Source organism: Miscanthus floridulus, unplaced genomic scaffold (assembly GCF_019320115.1).
Source record: "Miscanthus floridulus cultivar M001 unplaced genomic scaffold, ASM1932011v1 fs_880_1_2, whole genome shotgun sequence".
Classification (NCBI taxonomy): Eukaryota; Viridiplantae; Streptophyta; class Magnoliopsida; order Poales; family Poaceae; genus Miscanthus; species Miscanthus floridulus.
In genome coordinates, this window is record NW_027097399.1 from 29,557 (window position 1) to 37,200 (window position 7,644).

At 50.4% G+C, this 7,644-nt stretch overlaps 1 pseudogene; it reads left to right on the forward strand.

Moving 5' to 3' along the window:
- The window catches only part of LOC136533438 (uncharacterized), a 14,203-nt pseudogene extending 10,902 nt beyond the window's left edge, over nt 1-3,301 (forward strand).
- The last annotated feature ends 4,343 nt before the right edge of the window (nt 3,302-7,644 follow it).

Genomic DNA, 7,644 nt, shown 5'->3' on the forward strand with positions numbered 1-7,644 from the left:
GCGGGAGGGGGCCGTGCCCTACTCCGCCGATTTCGACGACGAGTGGTCCGATTCGGACCGCGATAAGGAGGAAAAGGAGGCGGCGAGGTACTTCACCGGGCTGTTCCAGCGGGACGCGCGGCTGCGAGGCCACTACACGGGCAGGTGGCGCAAGGGGCGGTTCCAGTGCATGGTGTGCGCCGCGGGGGGCGGGAAGGAGGTGGGGAAGCCGGTGCGGCAGTTCCGGGGCTGCTTGGCGCTCATGCAACACGCGCGCAACGCCCCTCGGTCGCGGGGGCGGCACGGGAGGTACGGGAGGCACGGGGCGCACCGCGCGCTCGCCGCTGTCGTCTGCAGATTGCTCGGGTGGGATATCGAGACCCTGGCCCGGCCTCGCATCGTGATCGATCCCCGGGCCACGGCCGGTGTTCAACACGCCAAGGTTCTCGGCTTGTCAAATCATTCGAGCTTGCTGTTGAGATTTTTAGCTTTGACTGCTTGCTTGATCGGATTTGATTGCTGGCATTAGGAGAATGATGGTGCTGGGGAGAATATTGGCTTTTCGACTGATGATGATAGCTATTCGATTGATGAGGATGAAGAGAGTGAAGATGAAGAGAGTGTGATGAAGAGGTGTACATGTTGTTTAGTGGTTAATGAGATTATTGGTCTGTCAATTTCATTTGGCTTAGGAGGACAGTAATAGGGTGTGTGGGGACAACGATCTCTTCAAACGACGGTTATGCAACAGTTGTTTGCAGAGTTGTCGACTTGTTGATCGCGGATGTGATTTCTGGTTAGCTAATCAGATTTAGTTGATGACAGGAGGACGTTGAGACAGGGATGACAGACCCAGGTACTACTGGTGATGAAGATGACAGTGAAATAGAGAGCAATGAAGAGTATGCTGAAAAGGTTTCTCCTGCCAATTCTGATTATCTATTGCTAAAATATATGCGCTGCTGTGCAATGTGAATTTCAACTACTGTTTCCCAAGTCTTTGATGTTATATATGACTTCCTTGTTTCCTATTATATGGCATTGGTTGATTAAGCTTTGAACTAGGGTAATTATATGACGTTGGCTACCTGGTCATATTTGAGTTATAAAGATGCAAGAGCTATATGCAAAGTTGTTGGCTCTTTCTTTTCTGCTAATCTGATTTGGCTGTTGATTTAGGAGGATCGCGAGAACAGGATGGAAGACTCGAGTACTGATGGTGATGAAGATGCTGATGAACTAGAGAGAAGTAAAGAGGCTGGTCAAAAGGTTTGCCTTGTCAGTTTTGATTATTTGCTGTGAAACGAATATGCTCTGCTGTGCAATGTGCATATTTGCCCAAGTCTTTGATGACATATATGACTTCATTGTCTCTTATATGACATTGGTGAATTAAGCTTGGAACTGATAAAGTGAAAATGCTGCATATGGCATTTGACTACTTGGCCATATTTCAGAGATGAGGATGCAACAGTTGTTTGCAAATTTGTCGAATGCTTGTTGATTGCTGATGAGATTTCTGGCTATCTAACCCGAATTGGCTGTTCATTTTAGGAGGATGCTGATACAGGAGCGGAAGGCTCTAAAAGTACTGATGGTGATAAAGAGGCTATTGAACTAGATAACAGTGAGAAGATTCCTGAAAAGGTTTGTAGTGATTTTTTTTATTTGGTCTGGAAACCTAGCTCCATTACTTCCTAAGTTTCTGATGTGATGTATGATTTCCCAATATCTTCTTATATAGTATCCATGCAGCAAAATTTGAACAATAATACAGTACATGATTTGACGGATAAGGCTACACTGTTCCATGCCGGAAAACATGAAAGAAATATGACCACAGAATTGCAAGCATATTTTCAAAAATTAAGTGTGTTGTAATGAAATAGTCCAGTTGGCAAGTGTTGATATTTTGCTATTCCTATATTCGGCTGCTTTGCTCCTTGTGCAATGGTGGCTCAGCAATGCTTGTTGACAAAGCTATTCAACATACTTCCTCTTTTCCAAATTGTAAGTTGTTTTGGCTTTTCTAGATTCATAGTTTTTAATATGTATCTAGACATAATGTATATCTAGCCAAAGGGCGCCTAGCTCAAACGGTTAGTTGACCCAGCGGCACTCCTCAGGTCCTGGGTTCGACTCCCCGTGGGAGCGAATTTCAGGCTGAGGTTAAAAAAATCCCCTCATCCGTCCCCATAACCAAAGCACTGGGGGGCACCGGCCCAATTCTCACTTGGGCGACGGAAAGCCACCGTGTAAGGGTGGGGGCGGGGGTTCAGGGGTTTTCTCGGCCGGGTGAGAAGGTCCTTCTTGTTATTTGTAATGTTGTGGGGGCAGTCTTAACCCCCACCGCCCCCCCGTTTGAGGTTTTTATAATGTATATCTACAAAACTGATTTCATTTTTTTTTTGTTAACAATCCGATCAATATACAATATTTTTGTTCTCTCACCTAAATAATGCCCTAACTGTCCTGAGAAGTATGTTTTGAATAACTCTTTCAGATAGATTATCTGCAAATATGATTGGTTGCAAGAGCCTTTGACATTCTGATATATGCTGTGCAGGAAGCTGCTAATTCTATTGCAAGAAAACAGGATTTGAAGATAAGAGATCGCCTGTTGAGTCTCACCCATGCAAAACCGGTGGGCACAACACCAAAGAAAATGGAAGTCCAGAAAAGGAGCCTTGTGCCAAAACACAAGGAGGTTTCGACACCAGGCAGCAAATTTAATGAAGGCAGTGACAAAGCCAAACGAAAGACATCAGCTTTGTCATATCAAGGCCAATCAAGCGCATCTGGTGTTGTGAAGAAGGTGAAAGTGAACCAGCAACCCAGCAACAAAGGGAAGCAGAGTAAAACTAATGAAATCGGAGCAAGTGCTCGCAAAGCTAAGCGACCCGCTGTGGCTGCAAGAAAAGCGAAGCAACTAGCCAAGAAGCAACTAGCCAAGAAACGCAAGGTGGATGCCTAACTCCTGAGAATACAGACAGGAGCAGAAGTCCAAGGAAGCAGTTATCCATTGCGTTGGTTGTTTGCCCTCGTCAAATTGTAACAGGGGTTTCAGTGGATGTGTCTCCTGGTCAGATGATCGTGTTACTGCAGAGAAGCAATGTGCTCCCTCCAACAGGTTCTTGACTTAGATGTCCAAGTGTTATCATCCTCTATTTCAGATGTCTTGCTAGTCAATGATATAGAGAGCGAGATTGGACTCTAGTGTATCACACAAGATATAAATTTTTTGTTGAAGTATGAAAAGATTTAGAGTGATATTATTTAAACGGCTCTCAAAATGATAGTTTAGAGATAGAGTCCAAGAAAGACTATTGAAGATCCTTAGCTAACAACTAAGGAGGGGGTGTTTGGCGAGGCTCATCTCCAAAACGGGCTCCTCTATCTTTTTACTGGAAAATGGCTCCTCTTAGGAGCCGGACCTCAAAAAGAGCCTTACAAAACAGGCCCGAAGTCATCTCAGTTATACAATGTGTTTGTTTACATCCTCGGCACTAAAATAGGACACTGTTCCTGCTGCCCAGGAGTCTCATTCCTTCGCTCAAACATTAGAATTTTAGAATCATGGCCAGAGTGAATCAAGAGCGGAGAAAACCCCTGAAAATAAAGAGAACTCGGGCCGAAGGTAGAGCAATCTGGCCAGCAAGATTGTTTGCTTTTTTGCGAACTGAGGGGTTTTTTCCCCTCCGACGAGAAATTTTGGCAAACATTCCAATTGGGAACCTTTACTTCGCGTCATAAAATGAAATCTGATGGATAAGTCTGGCTGTTGTGGTCTTTGTGGGGCTGTTGTGGTCTTTGTAGGGCTGTTGTGGTCTTTGTGTTTTTTTAGACAGCATCTTAGACCAGAGGACATCATCTTAGATTAGCATAGGACAGCATCTTAGCATCTAGGATAGCATCTTAGACTAGCATCTTGTCATATGCTTGGCTGTCTAGCAGCCTATAAATATGTATTCTCAACCCCTCGGGTTTGCATGGCATTGAGAAATAAACCAGAAAATTGTTCCAACTCCTAGTGTCATCCTCTCTCGATGAGAGTAAGAATTCTGCTACTTCAAAGAGTGAGAATTCAGCGACTAACAAGTGGTATCAGAGCCGTATTATCCTGTAGCCTGAGCATCTCCTGCTCATCTCCTCTCCCAGCCACACAACAGCCCCAGTTGCGAGCAGCAGCTCCGGCCGCTCCTGCTCACTCCTCCCCCGCGCAGACGAGCAGCGGCTCGTCTGAAACAGCCCTCTCCCCACGCAGCAGCCCCCCGGTAGCGCGTCATGTCCGCAGGGCAGTCTAAGCACTCGGTCGCCTCGAGCACTCGGCGTCGGTAGGAGGCCGAACTTGCCGCGGCAGAGGAACGCGAGTGAGCGGTGGCAGAGACCGCTGCGGCGGCGGCAAGGGCGTCGAGGCTGGCAGCGGCGGAGCTGGCAGCAGCCAGAGCGGAGTCGGAGGCAGCGGCGGCGGCGAATGCAGCGCGTGTGGCGGCAGCGGAGGTCGAGGCTCTGTGCGGCAGCATCGGCAGCTCCATTTCCGCTGACGACATCGTCGACGCGGACCTCGAGCTGCTAGAGGGAGAGGCAGCGCGAGTGCGGGCGGCGCAGTGGGCAGCCGCGCACGCCCACGAGCATGGCGGCAACCCAGACAGGCGCGGACGCGCTGGCGGCGCTCCTGGAGGAGGCACGCACGGCGGTGGCGCTCTTGGAGGAGGCGCGCACGGCGGTGGCACTCCTGGGGCAGCCGCGCACGCCCACGAGCGCGGCGGCAGCCCAGACAGGCGCAGACGCGCCGGTGGCGTTCCTGGAGGAGGCGCGCACGGCAACGGTGGCGGAAGGGTCGATGGAGAGCGCGGCCTTCACAGGCAGCGTGGCTCTCTCTCCCCGGATCTGGTACCGACGGGTCGATGGAGAGTGCGGCCTTCACAGGCAGCGTGGCTCTCTCTCCCCGGATCGGTACTGTGGTTACCACGGGCTTCTAGGCTGTTGTCAGGGACATCGGTCCCGGCGGTGGGTGGCCTACCCTCACCAAGACCAACTACGTCGAGTGGGCTATGCTGATGAGGGTAAAGCTCCAGGTGCGGCACATGTGGGAGGCAGTCCTATACGGCGACGTCGACTACGATCTAGATCAACGGGCGCTGGATGCCCTCATCGCTGTAGTCCCGCCTGAGATGCAGTTCTCGCTTACCAACAAGCGAACTGCCAAGGAGGCTTGGGACGCCATCGTTGTGGCACGCATCAGCAGCAACCGCGCCCGCAAGTCCACACTGTAGGCACTTCGCAAGGAGTGGGAGAACCTGGCCTTCAAGCCAGATGAGGACGTTGATGACTTTGCTCTCCGTCTCAACACTCTGTTGCAGAAGATGGTACAGTTCGGCGATGACACCTATGGCGAGGAGAGAGCTATCGAAAAGCTCTTTCGCTGCGTCCCCGAGAAGTACAAGCAGATGGCTCGCTCGATCGAGTCCCTGCTAGATCTCTCCACGATGTCGATCGAGGAGGTGATAGGTCGCCTCAAGGTCATCGACAGCGATGAGCCATAGGCTCTCTCGGGGCCCATCACCACGGGAAGCTCCTTCTCACTCGGGAGCAGTGGCTTGCCAGCCAAGGTGACCGGAGGAAGGGGGAGCCTTCTTCCGCGACAGGCGGTCGTAAACATGGCAAGCCACGCAAGGCGCACAGAGACGCCCAGGTCGGGGCGTGAGGGCGTGCCGAGGGTGATGCTCGCGGAGGCACCCAGGGCGGCGCCGCCGGCAGGCACAAGCCGGCATGAGACGACGCCTGCCGCAACTGCGGCCAGCTTGGTGAAAGGTCCTAATATGGCTAGAGGGGGGGGTGAATAGCCTATTTAAAAATCTACAAATCAACTAGAGCAATTTGATTAGTATGACAAATAGCGTAAAGCAAACTTGCTCTAGCTCTACAAGGGTTGCAAGCCACCTATCCAACAATTCTAGTTGCAATGATTTCTTAGGCACACAACTTCCAAAGTAATTACTCACTAAGAGCTCTTAATCTTGCTACTCTAAAGAGCTCAACTAGATCAATGTAAATAATGAAGCAAGCTCTCAATTCTAATTACACTAAAGAGCTTGTATCAACTAGTTTGCAAGAATGTAAATAAGTGAGTAGGGTGATTATACCGACGTGTAGGGGATGAACCAATCGCAAGAAGAATATATAGCCAATCACCGGGAGAATGCCAAAGATGAGAGACAATTGATTTTCTCCTAAGGTTCACGTGCTTGCCAACACGCTACGTCCCCGTTGTGTCGACCAACACTTGGTGGTTTGGCGGCTAAGAGGTGTTTCACAAACCTCGTCCACACGATAGGACACCGCAAGAACCGACCCACAAGTGAGGTAACTCAATGACACGAGCAATTTACTAGAGTTACCTTTTGACACTCTGCCGGGGAAGGTACAACTCCCCTCACAATCACCGAAGGCGGCCACGAACAATCACCGACTCGTGCCAATCCTCCACCGCTGCTCCAATCGTCTAGGTGGTGGCAACCACCAAGAGAAACAAGCGAAATCCACAGCGCAACACGAATACCAAGTGCCACTAGATGCAATCACTCAAGCAATGCACTTGGATTCTCTCCCAATCTCACAATGATGATGGATCAATGATGGAGATGAGTGGGAGGACTTTGGCTAAGCTCACAAGGTTGCTATGTCAATGAAAATGTGTAAGAGAGCTCCCTTGAGCCGGCCATGGGGCTATAAATAGAGCCCCCATCAAATAGAGCCGTTATACCCCTTCACTGGGCAAAACGTGCTCTGACCGGATGCTCCGGTCATACTGACCGGACGCTGGCCCTCAGCGTCCGGTCGCCCGATGGACGCCACACGTCACCAGCTTCAAACGCTGTTCGTCAGATTTCAACGGCTACGAAGCTGACCGGACGCTCCGACAAAACAGACCGGACACTGAAGCCCCAGCATCTGGTCGTTTCTAGTAAGCTCCCCAAGGCATATTTTTTTCGATCGGACACAGACCAGCGTCCGGTGCTCAACCCTAGCCACTGTGCCGTCTGACAGCTCGACCGGACGTAGCCTTTCAGCGTCCGGTCGCTGAGTGACCCAGTGTCCGGTCAGTAGACCGACGCCAGCATCATTTCGACCAACTCTATTTCAACTCTAACTTCTTCACCCTTGCTCAAATGTGCCAACCACTAAGAATTTGCATCCGGTGCAATAGAAAATAGGCATTCCATTTTCTCGAAAGCGCCGAATCCCGCAGAGCTTGTAGATTTATTCACTCATCAGTTTTATGCTTCACTCTTCATTGATCCACATCACAGATTTATTCACTTTGCTTTCAGAGGCAAAGACTATAGAGTGACGAGTGGCAGGGCCAGAGAGATACTGAGGCTACAGGAATAGCCTATCAAGATGCATGAGGTTTGTTATGGACAGCAGGAGCCTCCCAGGCGTCCTCATGGAGGGCAGGTGCCCCCCTACAGATTTAGTGCGACATTGCTTCAAGGAGCCCTTTGGTGAGGGGTCGAGTAGGAACCCTAGTGACTTGACTCCTACAGTGAGAGTGCTAGAGGCCATTATCAAGAGGACACTGCTTCCCAGGTTGGGATACAGGGAGGGCCTGACTCGCTTACAGCTCTGGCTTCTCAATGCCTTGATGCAGCAGACAGTATT